At 46.0% G+C, this 19,960-nt stretch overlaps 1 protein-coding gene across 2 annotated transcripts in view; it reads left to right on the top strand.

The window, feature by feature from the left end:
• peak1 (pseudopodium-enriched atypical kinase 1) overlaps nucleotides 1–19,960 on the top strand; it is a 64,438-nt gene that overhangs the window by 25,718 nt on the left and 18,760 nt on the right. The gene's annotated exons all lie outside the window — the stretch shown is intronic.

Here is a 19,960-nt window from a genome sequence, read left to right as displayed (position 1 = left end):
GTACCAGTTGCTCTGCAGAGGAGGGTGACAGTCGTAGCACAGAGAGCTGTTGAAAAGTCGCACGTACCAACTCCAACACTGAACAACAGGATTCTCAAAGCGTCCAAAGACAGAGTGATGGAAGTTGTCTGATCTGGTTGTGTTTTGTACCCTACAAATACGCATTGTTTTAAGGGGATCTCCGCAGTGCTCATGACTCAGTCTACGGTCCACTCTGTTATAAGCAACATCAGGCACTAATGTAAGACTGAAGACACTAGGCAACACTGTCCAAGTTCATTAGCTTCGAAGAGAAGCTAAAACCACGTGTTAAGCTATCGACCGTTGTCTCTAGTTTGGCATCTTTTCTTTGGTTAGGATGATGATCTGCTAATGATCTGAAGCTCTCCGTATCAAAACAAGATTCTTCAACTATCCCTGAATGATTCCCCATAAGCACAGTAGCGAACAGCGCAGGGTCTCCCGGACCGCTACATGAGGGGGGATAGCAGGAAGCCCCACAGGTCTCTCTCACCTCCATCTCTTCTCATCTGTCTCTTCTCTCTTTCTCCTCTCTGTCAGACAGATTCAGGGCTTGATGTATCAGAGAGCTAATTATCAGGATGGACTACCTGGAATTGACCCCATGTATGCTGGGTGTGGTCACTCAAAGAGATTAGCCCTGTTCCTGCTGGCTCAATCACAACATAGCCATGTTTTACACACAGAGCTTTTAGTCTGAAGATTGTGATGAACTGTTAATCACATCTGCAATCATTCTCATCTGAAATAGTTGTACTCATTCTAAACATACTGTAGTGATGAACACAGCAGACAGTATGTTGGTGTAGATATCAGTGTGAAGCCCTCTGCTGTCTGCTGCTCAGTGGAAGGCATGAGCCCAGAAAGATGCTGCCTCGTAGCATTTCACCGATAATGCATTTGTCTGGTGGCATGGGAGTCACATGAGTCTCGCCTGCTCTGCCTCCACCGTCTGCTGCTGGAGATAGAGGAGAAAATCACAAATGGCCTCAAGCCTCATCTGACATTCTCTGCGGCTTGACTTGCGTCGGGTTCCTGCAGAGGTCAAAACAAACCCCATCTTCTTCTCTTTCTTTCCCTTGTTTTGGGGAGATTTGGAAAAGTCAGACAGCAGCACACTTTTTCCCTTCGTGCTGATGGATGTCGGAGCCTCTCCTCATTACAGGGCCGTCTTATCTCCCCTCCTCGGCTGGTCTGTCCTGCGCCGTGTGGACTGAAGCAGCATGTCCCTCAGGCACAGGCTCCTCATCCTCTGAGGCTCTGGCGGAGGTTCACAACCGGAGCTAAGTCACTCAGTCCCCAGTCGGCTACTGGTGGCTAGGCTGCGTGAACATGAACTGTGGCCTGAGGCCAACATTGGTGCTGTACACTCCAGCTCTGCTCTCTTCCTCCGAATCCGTCTGGAGTGAGGAGAGGGATTAAATGGCCATTTCTATCATTTGTTCTCTACAGCTCCCATGCTTATGTAGTGCTGGAGCAGTGTCACAGACACGTGTTCTCCAGAGCTCCCATGCTTATGTCGTGCTGGAGCAGTGTCACAGACACGTGTTCTCCAGAGCTCCCATGCTTATGTCGTGCTGGAGCAGTGTCACAGACACGTGTTCTCCAGAGCTCCCATGCTTATGTCGTGCTGGAGCAGTGTCACAGACACATGTCAGCATGAGGAGAGCCAGGTGTGTCCTTACCATTGAGGAAAATTGATATTTCTATGAAGAACTTAGTGGTAGAAAAGCACTGGAGACCGCTATGGCTCGTGTCTCTGCCAAATTGAGTGCTTGATGTTGTTGAAAAGCTTTCTCCTTACAGTCTTCCTCCAGTAATGGAACGATTGTTCCCCGCATTGATTTTCCATTTTCTCATGAGATCCTACTTTCTCAAAAGGCTTTTACTGCACAGCGAGAGAGCGTTTCATCGACAGAGCATAGTCCCTGATCCTGGGTGTATATTTCTATATTTCTGACTGCTCAGTCACGTGCCAGAGGAGGCTCGTCTTTGTCAGGGTGCTTTGCCACAGCTGATCCCAGCGTGAGCTGCAGCAAACTACAAAGGCTCGCTGCTCTATCTCACTGTGGCCTCCTTAGTGGCTCCTGTCTCTGGCAGTGTGTGAGAGCACATGGATGGCTAATTATCTTCAATCCCCGCTACACCTCGCTTGCCTCTCTATCTTTTTCTCTCTCATCACACCTCCCCTTTCCTCCTCCTTCCCCTCTCTCTCGGCTTTGCAGTTTTTCTTCTACAGTAAGTTGTTTTGATTGATTCCTTTTCCGCCCAACATTATGTCAAAGGAATGTTGTTGTTGAGACAGTGTACCTTTTATTTATGAAACATACTCTCTTTGCTCTCTCTGGAGAGCCCTGGATCTCCAGATGGAGAGCATATGGCCAGGATATCACCACAGATGCCACAAAGCCACAAAAAGCCACTGGATCTTATATTTAGGCTACGCAACATCAGCACGCTTCCTCTAGTTGGCCTCTTGCTCCTTTGTCAAGACGGAAATGACTGTAAACTCAGTTCTTTGCTTGAACAAAAGGTAGCAGACGTGATTGTTTTTTCCTTTTTCCTAAGAAGAGGAGATGCTTCAACGGTAAAAGTGTGTTATCATGAAGCCAAACATTGACTATAAAACCTAGCATGCGAGGAGGGCAAACAGAATATAGAAAACTTGCTTTCTTTCATTTCCATTTTCTCCTTATTGCAGAAAGCCAAACGCAAGTTCTCAGCCAAATGTGACAATATGACAAATATCCCAGATTGATGATGACCCAAAAAACAGGGATGCATTATGAAGATGATGTCTGTGGAGTTGGGCTTTATTTCATTTGCTGTCACAGCAGGAAAAAAAGGATATACAGGACATACATATTAAAAAATGTGTTCTCTCTGCATAACTTCCAGCGTATTGCATAATGTAGATCTCTGCATCATTAGAGCACACCTCTGTGTGATCTCTTATGCCGGCCTCGTTCACTGTGGGACTGCACCCTTTGATGTTTAATGAAGGCTCTGGTGGGATGACAGGAGCTGTCGGGCCACTGCTGCCCCACTTCCTCCAAGTGAAGAATCTTCCTAGGAAATCCTACAGTGGAAGTTTCTATTAATGAGTATTAAATGCATTAAGGAAAATGAGATGCATAAAATGTCTTGGCCCTTGGCTTCTAGAGCCTGTGGTTTGACTTGAATCAGCCCTATAATGGAGTGTGGAGTCTGTGCTGCGGGGGTGGAGTGAAGACTGCAGCCTGGGGGGCTGTGTTAGGGGGGCTGTCGGCAGGGGGAACTTGAATGTTGCCTCGTTGAGAAGAGATGGACTTGGCAGATGGCTCCTCAGCTACAGTCCATTCAGATCAGATCTGACCCTCAGCTACAGTCCATTCAGATCAGATCTGACCCTCAGCTACAGTCCATTCAGATCAGATCTGACTCTCAGCTACAGTCCATTCAGATCAGATCTGACCCTCAGCTACAGTCCATTCAGATCAGATCTGACCCTCAGCTACAGTCCATTCAGATCAGATCTGACTCTCAGCTACAGTCCATTCAGATCAGATCTGACCCTCAGCTACAGTCCATTCAGATCAGATCTGACTCTCAGCTACAGTCCATTCAGATCAGATCTGACCCTCAGCTACAGTCCATTCAGATCAGATCTGACCCTCAGCTACAGTCCATTCAGATCAGATCTGACTCTCAGCTACAGTCCATTCAGATCAGATCTGACTCTCAGCTACAGTCCATTCAGATCAGATCTGACTCTCAGCTACAGTCCATTCAGATCAGATCTGACTCTCAGCTACAGTCCATTCAAATCAGATCTGACTCTCAGCTACAGTCCATTCAGATCAGATCTGACTCTCAGCTACAGTCCATTCAGATCAGATCTGACTCTCAGCTACAGTCCATTCAGATCAGATCTGACTCTCAGCTACAGTCCATTCAGATCAGATCTGACTCTCAGCTACAGTCCATTCAGATCAGATCTGACTCTTAGCTACAGTCCATTCAGATCAGATCTGAATTGAGCACAAACCTCAGAGAATATTCTGGAAGGAAGAGCCATGGAGGAGTCACTGTTGGAGCACTTGTGACAACTTCATTTTTTGTATTTAGTTTGTGTCTGCCCACAAAATAACATTTCGGTCAAATGATTAGATAAAAAACAATCCCTGTCTTACGGTAGACAAAGAACTAAATCGTTTTTGTTATCAATAATTCATTTGAGTTTTTCTCTGATATTCTGATGAGGTGGGCTGTAACATTTGATTCAATTCAATTAGCTTCCATGCACCGCAGTGTGTTGTGCCTTTCTGCTTCTGCAAGCAGAGGGGAGGAGAGCTCTCAGTGTTGGTCTCAGTGGGCTTCAGAGGGAGCTGACAGCTGCTCAGACCAGACTCTTCAAAGTGCTTCATTAAGAGGAATCAGGTTCCTCATATGCCTCCCTGGGAATGGGTGATGTGTTCTGTGTTCACTTCGACCTATCGTCTTCTGGTTGTCTTTTATCCTTCTGATGTCTCCATTCCCAGCCGGCTGTCTCTCCCCCACCCCTGTGTCTCCCTGTGTCTCCCCCACCCCTGTGTCTCCCTGTGTCTCCCCCACCCCTGTGTCTCCCCCACCCCTGTGTCTCCCTGTGTCTCCCCCACCCCTATCTCTCCCCCACCCCTGTGTCTCCCTGTGTCTCGCTGTGTCTCCCCCACCCCTGTGTCTCCCCCACCCCTGTGTCTCCCTGTCTCTCCCCCACCCCTGTCTCTCCCCCACCCCTGTGTCTCCCTGTGTTTCCCCCACCCCTGTGTCTCCCTGTGTCTCCCCCACCCCTGTGTCTCCCCCACCCCTGTGTCTCCCTGTGTCTCCCCCACCCCTGTGTCTCCCCCACCCCTGTGTCTCCCTGTGTCTCCCCCACCCCTGTCTCCCTGTGTCTCCCCCACCCCTGTGTCTCCCTGTGTGTCCCCCACCCCTGTGTCTCCCCCGCCCCTGTGTCTCCCTGTGTCTCCCCCACCCCTGTGTCTCCCTGTGTCTCCCCCACCCCTGTGTCTCCCTGTCTCTCCCCCACCCCTGTCTCCCTGTGTCTCCCCCACCCCTGTGTCTCCCTGTGTCTCCCCCACCCCTGTGTCTCCCTGTGTCTCCCCCACCCCTGTGTCTCCCTGTGTCTCCCCCACCCCTGTGTCTCCCTGTGTCTCCCCCACCCCTGTGTCTCCCTGTCTCCCCCACCCCTGTGTCTCCCTGTGTCTCCCCCACCCCTGTGTCTCCCTGTGTCTCCCCCACCCCTATGTCTCCCTGTGTCTCCCTGTGTGTCCCCCACCCCTGTGTCTCCCTTTGTCGCCCCCACCCCTGTGTGTCCCCCACCCCTGTGTCTCCCTGTGTCTCCCCCACCCCTGTGTCTCCCTGTGTCTCCCTGTGTCTCCCCCACCCCTGTGTCTCCCTGTGTCTCCCTGTGTCTCCCCCACCCCTGTGTCTCCCCCACCCCTGTCTCTCCCCCACCCCTGTGTCTGTATTTCACTTATTCCCAGTCTCTTGCCTCCTTTTCACTTTGTCGTTGTCCTAGCAGAAGCGGTCAGACGTGTCTGCTTGTGTTGATGGTGTTATTGATGTACCGGAGAAGGGATAAAGGATGGGGTTCGGCATTGGCAGGTGCTGCTAAAACAGTAAGAGAGACCACTGTGTTCTTGTACACTCTGTCATGATTTCCTTCACTTTCTCCTCTTTCTTTCCATCTCTCATTTCGACGACTAATTTGTTGTTTTCCTTTCCTCAGTCCTTCCTCAGTCATTTCCACACAGACCTGTTTCATCAGCCTCTCTTTCATTCTCCCTTACTTTACGATCTCTCTCTCTCTCTCTCTCTCTCTCTCTCTCTTTTTCTGTCCCTTTCTCTCTCTCTCTCTTTCTGTCTCTCTCTCTCTCTCCCCCTCCCTCAGGCTCTCTCCAGCTCCTGTCGTTCCCCCTTTTCTAACAGCCCCCTCCTTATAAACGTCTGCTTTCTTGCTCTCCTTCCCTGTCCCTCTCTCTTTCTCTCTCATTCTCTTATTTTCCCTCACTCTTTCACGCCAGCTTCTCTACAGCTCTCTCCATCTCAGAGCGTTTGTCATGTGCTTTCTCCCCCCTGCTCTGCTCTGAGCTCTGATTCTTCCGGGATTCATGATATCACTCCGTAAGTTGGCCAATCCTCTTCTTATCCTCTTCTTCTCTGTTTACTAACGACAGACAATTGTTGCCGCCGGCTGTCTGTGCCAACAGATATGCATAACAACGGATGGAGACCGATAGAGACGTGCAGAAAATGAAAATATTTTTAGGGGCAAATATGTGTTGTACACCTTATGTGTGTGTGTGGAAGGGACTTTGGGCAATGGGGTTGCCTGTAATTATACAGGATGTGTGGCTTTGAACAGTCTGACTTGCATGTTAACAAGGCTCATGTTTACGCTCTGAAGCCACGGGTATCTTAGTCACTGTGGTTCACTTTGTTGTGGACTACCCCTAATTGCAGATATAAACCCACAGTTTGTTATGTTGCACTTGCGTTGCACTAGTGTAGAGACGACAGTTGATCGTACTGAAATTAGCTCATTTTGCTGAACTGAAAGGGTCTCATGTTGTCACATACCTACTGTGTCTATCTGCATGTGTATTTCACAGTTTGTTTATTTTGGGGGGCACACACTTAAACTGATTACTGGGACACAAAATCACTGCTCAGTCAGTCTCTGTACATGTCTATGTTTTAGCATTAGGCATGGTCGATTCTGGAGTGCTATATTTTGAAGTGATGGGACCTAGCATGCTTGCTCCTGATGGATGCCACACGTCATGCTTTTTAGTAATGAGTTCTCAACCACTTATGTTCCCCCCCTCGTAGACTGGATATTGACCCTTAGACCAAACCAGCTAAGGTACACAGCAACTGTAGCATCCACCAACTCCTTCTGCTCTTCAGACAGCCTGGTCGCACAGCACAAGTACAATGACCACAGAGAAACTTCAAGCCATGGAATTCTCAAATTGAAACCCCCAGATAGTTATCCAGCACCTCCTGCCCTCCTGCCTTCCGGTCCTCCAAACCTCCAGTCCTCCAGTCCTCCAGACTTCCAGTCCACCAGCCCTCCAGTCCTCCAGCTCAGGGAAGCAGAGAAAATTGAAGGGTTGTCTTCCACACTGCTGAGTGACTGAAGAGTCTCACTCCCTTCAAATCAGCTACACACAGGTTGAACACACACTGGCATGCATGCTCTCTTATGAAAGGAACCATACAGTGCCCTCCAAAAGTATTGGAACAGTGAGGCCAATTCCTTTATTTTTGCCGTAGACTGAAAACATTTGGGCTTGACATCAAACGATGAATGTGAAACCAGAGATCAACGTTTCAGCTTTTATTTCCAGGTATTAACATCAGGATCTGATGCACAAATTAGAAAATATCACCTTTTTGTTCGAACCCACCCATTTGTCACGTGAGCAAAAGTATTGGAACATGTGACTGACAGGTGTGTTTTGTTGCCCAGGTGTGTCCTATTACATACATTATTCAATCAATAAATACCACTGAATGTCTACACTCAGGTTCAGATTGGGTAAGATAGGTTTTGTCTATGCAGACTGTATTCAGAGGTGAAAACAACATGAAAACCAGAGCGCTGTCTTTGGGTGAAAAACAAGCAATTGTGAGTCTTAGAGAAGATGGAAAATCAATCAGAGCCATTGCAGAAACATTGGCCATAGCCAGTACAACCATTTGGAATGTCCTGAAGAAGAAGAAAACTACTGGTGTACTAAGTAACAGACGTCGAACAGGTAGACCAAGGAAAACATCAGCAGTTGATGACAGAAACATTGTGAGAGCTGTAAAGAAAGACCCTAAAACAACTGTTAGTGAGATCAGCAACAACCTCCAGATGGCAGGAGTGAAGGTATCACTATCTACTGTTCGCAGAAGACTTCATGAACAAAAGTACAAGGGCTACACCAGAAGATGCAAACCACTCATTAGCAAGAAGAATAGGAAGGCCAGGCTGGAATTTGCCAAAAAGTACAGAGATGAACCTCAAAAATTCTGGGACAAAGTTTTATGGACTGATGAGACAAAGATTAACTTTTACCAAAGTGATGGAAAGGCTAAAGTTTGGAGAAAGAAAGGAACTGCTCATGATCCCAAACACACAAGCTCATCTGTGAAACACGGTGGAGGTAATGTCATGGCTTGGGCTTGCATGGCTTCTTCTGGGACGGGCTCATTAATCTTCATTGAGGATGTAACACATGATGGCAGCAGCAAAATGAACTCGGAAGTCTACAGAAACATTTTGTCTGCCAATTTAAGGAAAGATGCAACCAAACTGATTGGCAGAGCCTTCATCATGCAGCAAGATAACGACCCAAAACACACTGCCAAAACAACAAAGGAGTTCATCAGGGGCAAGAAATGGAAGGTATTAGACTGGCCAAGTCAATCTCCAGACTTAAACCCTATAGAGCATGCATTTTACCTGCTTAAGAGGAGACTGAAGGGAGGAACCCCACAAAACAAACAACAACTGAAAGAGGCTGCAGTGAAAGCCTGGGAAAGCATCAAAAAGGAAGAATGCAAAAGTTTGGTGACGTCAATGGGTCACAGACTTGCTGCAGTTATTGAAAGCAAAGGATTTGCAACTAAATATTAAGTCTTATTCACTTAAATATGTTTTAAGTATATCTGTTCCAATACTTTTGATCACATGACAAATGGGTGGATTCAAACAAAATGTGATATTTTCTTAGTTGTGCATCAGATCCTGATGTAAATACCTGGAAATAAAAGCTGAAACGTTGATCTCTGGTCTCACGTTCATTATTTGATGTCAAGCCCAAATGTTTTCAGTCTACAGCAAAAATAAAGGAATTTGCCTCACTGTTCCAATACTTTTGGAGGGCACTGTATATACTTGCAAGTTATATTGTTGTGACATCAGAGGGCAGTTCTTTGTCTGTCATTACTGAGGCTTAGGAAGACAGTTGATGGGATTCTCAGTAGTGTTGGTCCGCAAGCAGCAGTAGATCTTGCTGTTTGCTTCTTCAGTGTTGTGTGTTATGCTGTGTGTGTCTCCCTGCGTGTATATGGATGGATGGTATACATGTTGCCAGGATGCTTCCTTCATCATGTACAGACCCTAACCCTAACATTGTGAGAACAGTGAATAGTTCGGCACTCATTTTTTCCAATCTGCTATGCAGTTGTTATGTAGGTATCTACTATGCAGTTGTTATGGAGATGGTGCATGAGGTGAAGCCAGATGACAGAATTCAATCGATTTAAGGTGGAAGAGAAGACAAGGTGACGTTGTCATGTCAACCAGACAGACTGTCGGTGTAGATCGGAGTGTAGTAGAGCTTTTGTTAAACTGTAACTACTACAAGTCTGGATTGATGTTTTTAGCATCCAGATTCCACGGCTGTTCCATTCAGTGAGTAGATGTGAGTCATACAGAAGTCTGGTTCACACACTATGGAAACCCCCAGTTATCTTCCCTGTAAACAGTGCTTTATCAAAGGGAAAGTATCAAAGGTTTGTCATTTGGGAAAAAATAATGTTTGGTTCCTATTTTAATTCAGATAGAGACATACAGCCATACCAAAAACAAGAACTTTCTCTAGAAATGTGCAGTACAGTGCCGCAGCTCTTTATGCAGATCATTACCCACAGGCAGTTTGAAAACAGTGCAGTTTTATTCTTCATCTTTGTTTTCAAGTATTACAGTACCCACGTAGTTGCTGAAAGAGCATTATTTTATCTGTGAAAATAAAATTACAAATCAGGAGCATACTTGCCATTCCTATTCCCGTGGCAGTATGCCAGTGGAGATTGAGAGATCATTATGTTGAAACATCTTAAAGGCACAGTCACATTGGACCTGACTCATTCAGTTACAGATGAACGACACTATTCACTGCCCTTGAGTCACATACAAAAAACAGAATCCTTGAAGGGGAAGCAGAAAACGAGCTTAAAAACTAATTGTTCAAATAACTACTTGATTCATTGAACGACAACTTCTGATAGACTTCCCTTTTCTGTCATTCTAACAGAGTACACTGTGCCAGTACTTTTCCACTCTTGCTCCAGTTATGGAATTCATTCTTTACCCATTAAAACTCAGTAAAACATGCAACGTAACGGTAATTAGTTTGGGATAGCTGGTTGATATTAAGTTAACAAGATAAATTAAATGGATTGTTGTACTGGCCGTGCTCTAGTCTCCCCGCCCTTGAAGCAGCTCATGTTATTTGGGCATCTTAGAAAACTTTTGCCTGTTTGGTGAATACAGGGAAATACTTTCATTCGAGAAGATATGAAAAAAATACATTCTAATCACAGAAAGTTAATCTTTTGGTTTGGAGTGGACAAAAGATTGTGATAACCAAAGATACTGGTATATTTTCTTAAGATGATTTTTCTAACAATCCTACTGAGTGTCATATGTCTGTCTGTAGCACCCAATAACTCTTACGTCACTTAACTGTTTCTCCCTCTCCCTCTCTCACCATTAGGCAATTGCTCATCCATAACATTGTTTATGAGGTTTATGACTTGTCATCCTAAATCATCCTTATAAGAAGGCAGGGCTGAATGACTACTGTCTGGCTCATTGCCAGGTTCTAGGCGTATTTGACAGACTAATAGTTCAGCATTTAGGCATAATGGATGAAGAATGGGAGATCAGTGTCGAAGACATGAAGCTGCAAACCCGTCTAGGCCTACACCTGCTGCTCTGGGTCTTCCTGCCTGGGGGATGGATAGCATACAACCTCATTTTCATCAGTTAATCAAGTACAGAGTAGTTGTTGTCGGTGTGCTTGTGTGTAAGTGTGCATTCATACAGTGTAACAAATACCAAGCTCATGAACACACAGGAATACAACGTACACACTCATTCACTGAACAGTTGTAGCCCTCAGGCAGACTCCAGCATAAGACAGAAGTGGTTAACACCGCATGAAACGTAGATGCATTCAGGGTTTCCTGCAGCACTTTTCAGCTAAGGCGGCCGCCTAAGCAATACACACCTGCCGCCTTAACTACGTTGTCATCGTCCCCAAAACGACATTTTTTTTTTTTATAGCGATATCCGCTGTTTTCTCCCTTTAATTCCGCCCGTGACCAGTGCTAGTCTTACTTCTCTGCAGAACGCATTAGTCTATTGCATTAGTCTATCGCATAAACAACCCCCCCCCCCCCCAGAACGCATTAGTCTATTGCATTAGTCTATCGCATAAACAACACCCCCCCCCCCCCCCCCAGAACGCATTAGTCTTTCACAAAAAGTCTGACGGCAAACCCCACCCTACCACCTTCACTAACAGCAGGAAACCCTGGCATTACCACCTGCAACGTACGGGTTTCATAACTAACCCTGATCTTCTCTCTGGGGGCACACTTTCAAACGCGGATCCTTCGTGATCAGTACCAGGATAAAAGGGATTTGTTTACTTTATGTGAAAATAGATAGGCTTTTAGAAGTCCCCAAGCCCCCCCAACAAACTTGCTATTTTTAGCTGTGAAGATAGGCGGTGTTGTCAGCGAATATTTACGAGGCTGGACTTGTATCCCTCCTGATCTACACACAAAGCCGAACAGCCATTAAAACTGTAGAACCATCCCTCTGGAACAATGACGGCTAGTCCACTGACCGGGAACGAGGAAGACATGTCCTGTATTTACTGTAGGGGGAAGATGCAGACAACATGAGAAGAGAAGCTGTGGAGGGTAGAGGGGCTGTGGAGGGTAGAGGGGCTGTGGAGGGTAGAGGGGCTGTGGAGGGTAGAGGGGCTGTTTAGGGTAGAGGGGCTGTGGAGGGTAGAGGGGCTGTGGAGGGTAGAGGGGCTGTGGAGGGTAGAGGGGCTGTGGAGGGTAGAGGGGCTGTGGAGGGTAGAGGGGCTGTGGAGGGTAGAGGGGCTGTTTAGGGTAGAGGGGCTGTGGAGGGTAGAGGGGCTGTGGAGGGTAGAGGGGCTGTGGAGGGTAGAGGGGCTGTGGAGGGTAGAGGGGCTGCGGAGGGTAGAGGGGCTGCGGAGGGTAGAGGGGCTGTGGAGGGTAGAGGGGCTGTGGAGGGTAGAGGGGCTGTGGAGGGTAGAGGGGCTGTGGAGGGGAGAGGGGCTGTGGAGGGGAGAGGGGCTGTGGAGGGGAGAGGGGCTGTTTAGGGTAGAGGGGCTGTGGAGGGTAGAGGGGCTGTGGAGGGTAGAGGGGCTGTGGAGGGGAGAGGAGGCAAATAGTTATAAAGAGGAATAATGGCTCGATTTATAGGCACAGAGGAAATGTAGGGGACAAGGATACATAGGCATGAACACAAATGTTTACCTTTGGATACATGTTTGGAGCTAGAGGTTCAACAAAGTAGGAAGGGGAGGGATGAATTCTGCAGATACTTTGAATACCCGCCCACCTGACCACACACTGTGATCAGCTGTCCTCCAGCAGATCACATTGTGTTTGCTTCAAGTTGAGCACACGTTTTCTTCTAGTGAATCATTGTGTGTCCTCTCTGATTGTCCATGGGATGCAGTCCCTTACCGCTCAGAATCTGTAATCTGTTTAGTTACAGAATGCTAGAACGACACGGCTGGAAAATGAGTTAAAAAAATGAAAACATTGCCTCTCTGTGTTCTCATTCTCTATCGCTCTTATATATCTCTCTCTATCTCTATATATATCTCTATCTATATATCTCTCTCGCTATATATATCTCTCTCTGTCTCAGACCACTGACATTGGAAGAAGCTAAGACAGCATGGTTGATATCTGATTTGTTACTCTTTTTTTTTTCCTTGTGTGTGTTTTGTGTGATTGTTTTGTGGAGCACCTTCAAATGGGTGTGGATGACTGTAATAATGACTTCTTATGAGCGGTTACTACTTTTTTGTCACTTTTTTTGGGTGCACAGTGACTTCCCATCTCTGCTAATTGAACATGTTTTTTATTTGTGACATAATGTAAAACATTTCCTTAGTGCATTTCCATTTCTTTTTTTCCATTGTGGAGGTAAAATGAAACATAACAGTTTGTAAGTGCTCACGCTGTGCTGCATTTGAAAGATAGATCTTGGACTGCGAGCAGGCTTACAAGGGAGCTCACAATGGAATGAACAAGAGTTCAAGAGAGTTGAAGTCAAAAGATATTGTGAGTGCGTGTTTGTTTCCCCAAAGGTTCCTGCTGGTCTCTCCCAGACTGATCACTCTTCCCCAGACTGTGCCCAGCCTCACACCCTGCACACACACCTCTCTCTCTCTCTCCCTCTGTCATCTCTACACCCTGCACACACCTCTCTCTCTCTCTCCCTCTGTCATCTCTATCTCATTTCCCCCTCCTCAAAATGGTTTCAGCAGTCACAACCCAAATTTCTTCCAGTGGGACCAAATGCTTCCCCAAAAATGCAGGACTGTTTTGTGTCTACTGTGGAGTGGCAGAGAGGCCAGAAGGGGAACACCCTGGAGGGGAGAGGAGAGGACCTGTCTGGCTAAAGGGCTTTTCAAGACTAGTACAGATTTTTAGAACTTTATGAAATGACTTGGCACATGTGGATGCAGTCCCAGGTTCTCACCTGCATCTTGAGCTTACAGTCCCAATGTGTTTCATTGCTCAGTGTTGACCTTTGTATAAGACAGGCAAATCCCACATTGAGGTAAGCTTGGCTTTCCTCATTGGAGTGCATGTCACTTGTTTAATTCAGTACCTTTTGTGATGGCTGCCTAGTCTTTTTACATGTCAGTTGAAGTCAGGAAAGGACGTAAGGACAGGACACCTGATCGAGCGTATTGATATTAGGCTGCCTGCTAGAGAGGATCTAGTGAGCGCAGCCGTTTATCCCCCACTGTGTACATTATAGACGGGGATCCTGGAGAGACAGCCACTCAGTGGGTTCCTTCATTCCAGTGGACACATGGTCGTTAGTACGCTGGGATGCGAAGAGTCATCAGTATGCTTTGGTGTCCAGCCAGCTATAAGAGGCGACATGTCAAGGTGTCTGTAAATGGTCCTTAGATTGTACGGTCCTTTCTCATCTCAGTGTCCTGCAGTCCTTCTGCCGTGGTTCATATCTGTGTCCTGCAGTCCTTCAGGTTTGAAGGAGCTCCATCAAGCTTCACCTTGACTAACTTCAGTTTTTATTCTCGGCCTACATGGCCACCGAAAGCAGCACTAGAAGATCATCTCTTCATGTAATACCGACTGACTTTGTCCCTTCCCTGCCCTTTGTTGCATTTAAGATATGTTGTCTCTGCTGCACTTTGCGGCACTGCTGTAAAGTTGAGGAATTGAGATGTTGAGATGTCTGTTGCTAGCTAAGCTCGCTCTAGCTATCTAGGATTTGGGCTGTAACGTTAACTAGGCTAACTAGCTTACCATTTTTGGCGACATTATAATGTACTCAATTATCTGTCAGCTTGCTTGCTAGTCGTTAATGTTAACTCGCATAAATAATTATATTTGTTTCCTATGGGTAATGTCACGTCTTTCTCAGTTTCTAACCAAAATCTGCCGTCTGGAAACGGGAGAGATCTCCCTGAGGGTGACCTGTTATCGGTCATGAAAAGAAGCCTCACAGTCTGAGTGGAGGGTTAACAAGAGAGCAATAGTTAAGGGGTAACAACCTGTTCCGGTTATTAAAAGTCACGTTTCTAACTTCACCGGAAGTTCTAGCCCTGGCCGTGTTATGTAGATGACCTCCCTGTTACCATGTGTGCTTACTGTGGCGCTGATGGACACTGTCTGCTTTGATCAATCAAGTACATTTAGCCGTGAAAGCAAACTGTTTGACTCCCGTGGTGTTGGTAAACATGTGTGATAAGCGCGATTTAAGTGAACGGATGTGTTGGGCAGCCGCACAAATATTTGAGCTCTGCGAGTGGCCCGCAAAGTGGAAAAGGTCTGGAATGGAATGGCTGCTTTACAGCCGTCTCCCAAGCTAAGACTATGCTCATGAACCCTTCCTGAGAAGACGTCCACTTCTGGTCTGCTGCGTCCATGTCAGCTCCACTTCTCTTTAGTTCTTCTCCTCCGCTGGCCCTGGCAGTATCTGCAAGGCTCTCTTAACTTACCAGCTGCCTGTAATAACAGAGGCAGCAAATCACATCTCCAACCCCCTTATAGCCTGAGCCTACAGCCTCTGCTATTATAAACTCAGAGAGCTCCTCTTCCCTCTTACCCTCCCTCAGGCTCAGGATGTGCCCTGATTATAAATGTGTTATTTCTCTACATACAGACAAATATGGTACCAAAATAGTTATTTTGGGGTAAACAACATTTAAAATATGGACTAGTTCATCTTGTTATCTATGCCACATGACATTCCTCAGTTGTTTCGCGTCTGTTATCTCTCTCTGTCTTTCTAACGTTGGTGGCAATAATGAAAACATAACCAACCTTGTGCCATAGCGCTCAAATCCTTATTGTTTAGCTTTGCGATATCCTCTGCATTCACACATCTCTGAAGTATGGCTTCACTCCGAGTATGCAACAAGGTTTTGAAGCCACATCTCCAGGTCATCCTTCCTGGGGCAGTCTTGGCCGGCGCGTTAGCAGGCGCTGGGAGAAACGTCTGGGGCAAACACAGCTCTCAAACACAACCATCAAAGACCGCCCTCAAACACAGCTCTCAAACACAGCTCTCAAACACAGCTCTCAAACACAGCTCTCAAACACAGCTCTCAAACACAGCCTTCAAACACAGCCCTCAAACACAGCTCTCAAACACAGCTCTCAAAAACAACCCTCAAACACAGCTCTCAAACACAGCTCTCAAACACAGCTTGCTTTCATATTCAGTTGTCTGATTGTATCGTTTTGTTTCAATGATGTTGCATGGGCTGTATATGGGCTGTATGAACACCAACTGGACACATCAGAAGAGAGAAATGCTAGTGCATGGTTGACAGTGTGTTTGTGTTAACGTGTGCATGTGTGTGTGCATACCTGTCCATAAGTGCTGTCACACAGCTGTAGAATGTGGGTTGGCACTCAAACAAAGAACCTCTGGCAGACACACTCAGGAGCAGTGTTTCTTCCCCTCAAACACACACACACACTTAGAGCCTTAAGTTGTTTTTGGGTTGATGTATGGGAAGCAGGAATCCAATTATATTATCAATTTATGAGCTGTATCTATAGTGATGTTGGACCCTAGTTTGGGGTGGCAGTGTTTGTTTAGGGTCTCTCTGCTGTGACTGCAGGGAGGGGAAGCACTGGCAGCCAGACACTACACAGCTGGGGCCATTTGTATTAGTCACCACCCCTTCCTCTCTCTCTCTCTCTCTCTCTCTCTCTGTCTCTCTTGCTCTCGCTCTCTCTCTCTCTCTCTCTCTCTGTGTCTCTCTCTCTCTCTCTCTCTCTCTTGCTCTCTCTCTCTCTCTCTCTCTCTCTCTCTCTCTCTCTCTCTCATTCAGTGCTGTCAATGCAGAGGAGATGAAAGATGATGAATGTGGCCACTTGCGGTTCCTCTATCACCTGGACATGCACTTTCACTGCCAGTTAACTCCCTTCAAAAGGGCATTTGTTTGTCGTGGTTGTATGTCATTCTGAATGAATCATATATGAATTCACATGCCTGCACCGTGTGTACCCCATCCACACCACACTCACACGCTTTAAAGAGGTCCATACCCATCCCACACGTGAGTCAGGTCAGTGTGACATGAGCAGAATGCAAAAAGCGGCTTATCACTTCTTCCAGTGCTTCATAGATAACAAGACCTTTCCCCCCCTTCCAAAGGAAATGTTTTTTCAGAATAAATTCACTTCTCAGACCGTGTTCATCTAGAGCCGAGCACAGAGCACGTTCACAAGCTTAGAAAATAAGCCAAGTTCCACATTTATAGGATTTGATGTTGCAGATGCAGATTGGTGTTAGTACTTTGTTTTGCCAACCTATGGCTTGTTTTTTGAGCATTAAATGGGCTGCATGGTCTGTAGAGATCTTGGGACGAAGTCACTGTTTTGTTCTAAAACCGGGCTATAAGCCGCTTCGAAATAAAAGCCGTACAACCGCAAGAAAACTGTAAAATTGGGGTACAAGCCCCACTTTGGCTTTATTTCCGAAAAATACGGTAATACTTCTGTTTATCTTTGTGTTTGGTGTAATGCGGCGGTGTTTGCTAAAGTTTTAAACTTGTATCAAGCAGAGAGAAACAGACTTGTTTTTGGTCTCAGGCTAATATTCCTTCGTTGACATCTTTCTCAGTCTTCTAGAAGACAGAATCTCTACTTTTGTAAACGTAAGCTTTTCATTCATGGCATCTGATCACTTGCTGTGTAGAGGAGCTACTATGAATGGTGTCTGAGCACTTGCACATCAGTGGCTCAGAGAGAAACTGGGTCCCACAGTAGATGAACCTCAATGTACCATCTAGGCCACACACCACAAGAGCATTCACTTTCTCCTGCCAGGTTGTAAAATTAGATAGCGTGGCTTAAATAATAGGCAGAATCCCCCTTGGTTGTGACTGAGCGATGAGCTTCCACCACCTGTGTTGTTGTCTGGGAAACAGTACGTCCAGGTAGGCTGTCCAGACACTAGCCACACGTCCAGGTAGGCTGACCAGACACTAGCCCCACGTCCAGGTAGGCTGTCCAGACACTAGCCCCACGTCCAGGTAGGCTGACCAGACACTAGCCCCACGTCCAGGTAGGCTGTCCAGACACTAGCCCCACGTCCAGGTAGGCTGACCAGACACTAGCCACACGTCCAGGTAGGCTGACCAGACACTAGCCCCACGTCCAGGTAGGCGCTAGCTTGAATATTCTTGATAAGATCCTGATCATCAAAACCAGACATGACTAAAATCATGCTGAATGAAAGACAAAGAAGATTGAGTCTTTTCTTGGTTTTGTTTATTCAAACTCATAATACAATATAAAGATGACATGGTGACTGAGATGTCCCATTCTGAAGCGTCTGGATGTGTCTGAAGCGTCTGGAGCGTCTGGATGTGTCTGAAGTGTTTGGATGTGTCTGAAGCGTCTGGATGTGTCTGAAGCGTCTGGATGTGTCTGGATGTTTTAGTGTGAGCCTCATCTCTGATGCAGCTGCTCTCCCCTCACAAGGGCACATGGTTCAAACTCGTCTTATATTAGCAGCGTGTTTGGATTACAAGCAAACTGTCATTGTGTCCACTCAGGATGTCGATGGCGTGGTGTAACAGGATGAATCTTCCCCCACCCGGGTCATTGGTCGACAACCTTTCAGCCCCAAGTTCCTGCTTTATTGTGTCCGGCCGAGCATAAACCCATGGTGTTGACACTCCTTTCCATGGCAACCGACCCGTATGTCCTCGTCTGAAAGACCACCAGACACGCCCCCTCTGAATAAACCTGGAGTTTCACTCCAAATGTTCTCCTAATATACTTATGGTTCTCTTTAGGAACAGATGAACTTGTGTATTGTACTATACCTCTCACTGTCTAGTTGAGACTAGGTAATGGAGACCCTGAGACTGCAGGCTGCAGACTTCAGGCTGCAGGCTTCAGGAAGGTTTTTGTTTCCTGCATTTAGATCTCTCGATTCAGTAATTTTTTATCTGGCTGGGTTGGACATACCCAATGCACCATAACAGTGTATTTAAACACTGTGAGAAATGCTGTTCAAGTGAAGCAATTCACTCCTTGTCACTGGAACAGTGGGATGGAAGTGTGGTAGTCCTTTCCAGGGTTTTCTTCACTTAGATGCCCACTAACTTGGAGTTGTTGAGATTATCCTCAAATATTGGAAGAAAGCAACTTCTTCACTGAGTGTCGTTTAATGTCCCAGTTGGATGTTGCTTGTTAGGTGTTGTGTTGATATCTTACAGAATTCACTTGCAGAATTTGTGTTTCAGTGATTGAAATGCTGTCATTAAAAATCTCAGTCTTACTTTGAAAAACGGTTCCTTGAATGCAAGGTTGATGATGCACCCTTCCAATCATGTGCAAGATCTTGTTTGTCCTGAGATTTAATTATTTGCAGGTTTTTTATTCCCACAGCAACCACATTAATTTATAGTTTTTGTTTGTACTGTGCTGCTTTCTGCTCTGAGAGTATGAGGTGTAACTCCCTGGCTTTCCAGAGGAAGGGTAATTGCTGAACTAAAGAAAACAATTTGCCATAGGTCAGAAAAACACCTTCCATATTCCACCGTGCTATTATAAATACAATTAAGGCAACCTCTCGATTTAATTGGGTATTGCGACTTTACATTTATGATTCCATGTTGCGATTTATTTTAGCTGGAGCCTGTTTTAAGTGGTTTGAGGTGAAGAAAGTGGGTCGATTGGTCAATTAAGGCAAGAAAGAAAAGAAATCCAGTTGAGTTTTTACTCATTTTCCCCCACTCTTTCACCGAGGTAATATTGTGCCATTAATATTGATATTGCACTGAAGCACTGTTGTAAGGACCTAAAAGATTTAAAAATCCTTGTATCCATAATTTTGAATGGTTGATGAGAATCCAGTGGTGCATTTTCACACTCATGTTAGGAGGACTTATTGCAGTCAGTCACAAGTGATAGAGGGGTGGGTGGGGGCTTTTGAAGTGGTGACTACAGAATAGAGCTGTGTGGAGAAAAAGTGACTAAATGGGTTTGCTGAAGGATGTGGTTTCCTGGCTCCTCGCAGGTCACATGGAAGTGGGACCTTACCAGTCTGGAAAACTGCCTCACCAGGCTGGGAAACAGGACGTATCTCAAAAGATATTTGTCTCGTCTGTCTGCCTCCAAATGTAGTCTATCCATTTTGTTTTTCTGTTATTTTGTCCAGTAGTTTACCACGGAAAAAGATCCATTTCCGACTGTTGGATGTAAAAGCTAAGTTTCTTAAACTTTGCTGTCAGGATAAGGTTGAATTTGTTTCTGATGTGCAGTGTACAAATAGAGGGATGTGGTACAATTTCAACAACCTGTTTTCTATTTAGAATATTATAGTAGAAGGGACAGTAGTGTAGCTTAAACTTAACGACAC

This window comes from Hypomesus transpacificus, chromosome 14 (assembly GCF_021917145.1).
Source record: "Hypomesus transpacificus isolate Combined female chromosome 14, fHypTra1, whole genome shotgun sequence".
Classification (NCBI taxonomy): domain Eukaryota; kingdom Metazoa; phylum Chordata; class Actinopteri; order Osmeriformes; family Osmeridae; genus Hypomesus; species Hypomesus transpacificus.
This window is presented reverse-complemented; position numbering and strand designations above follow the sequence as displayed.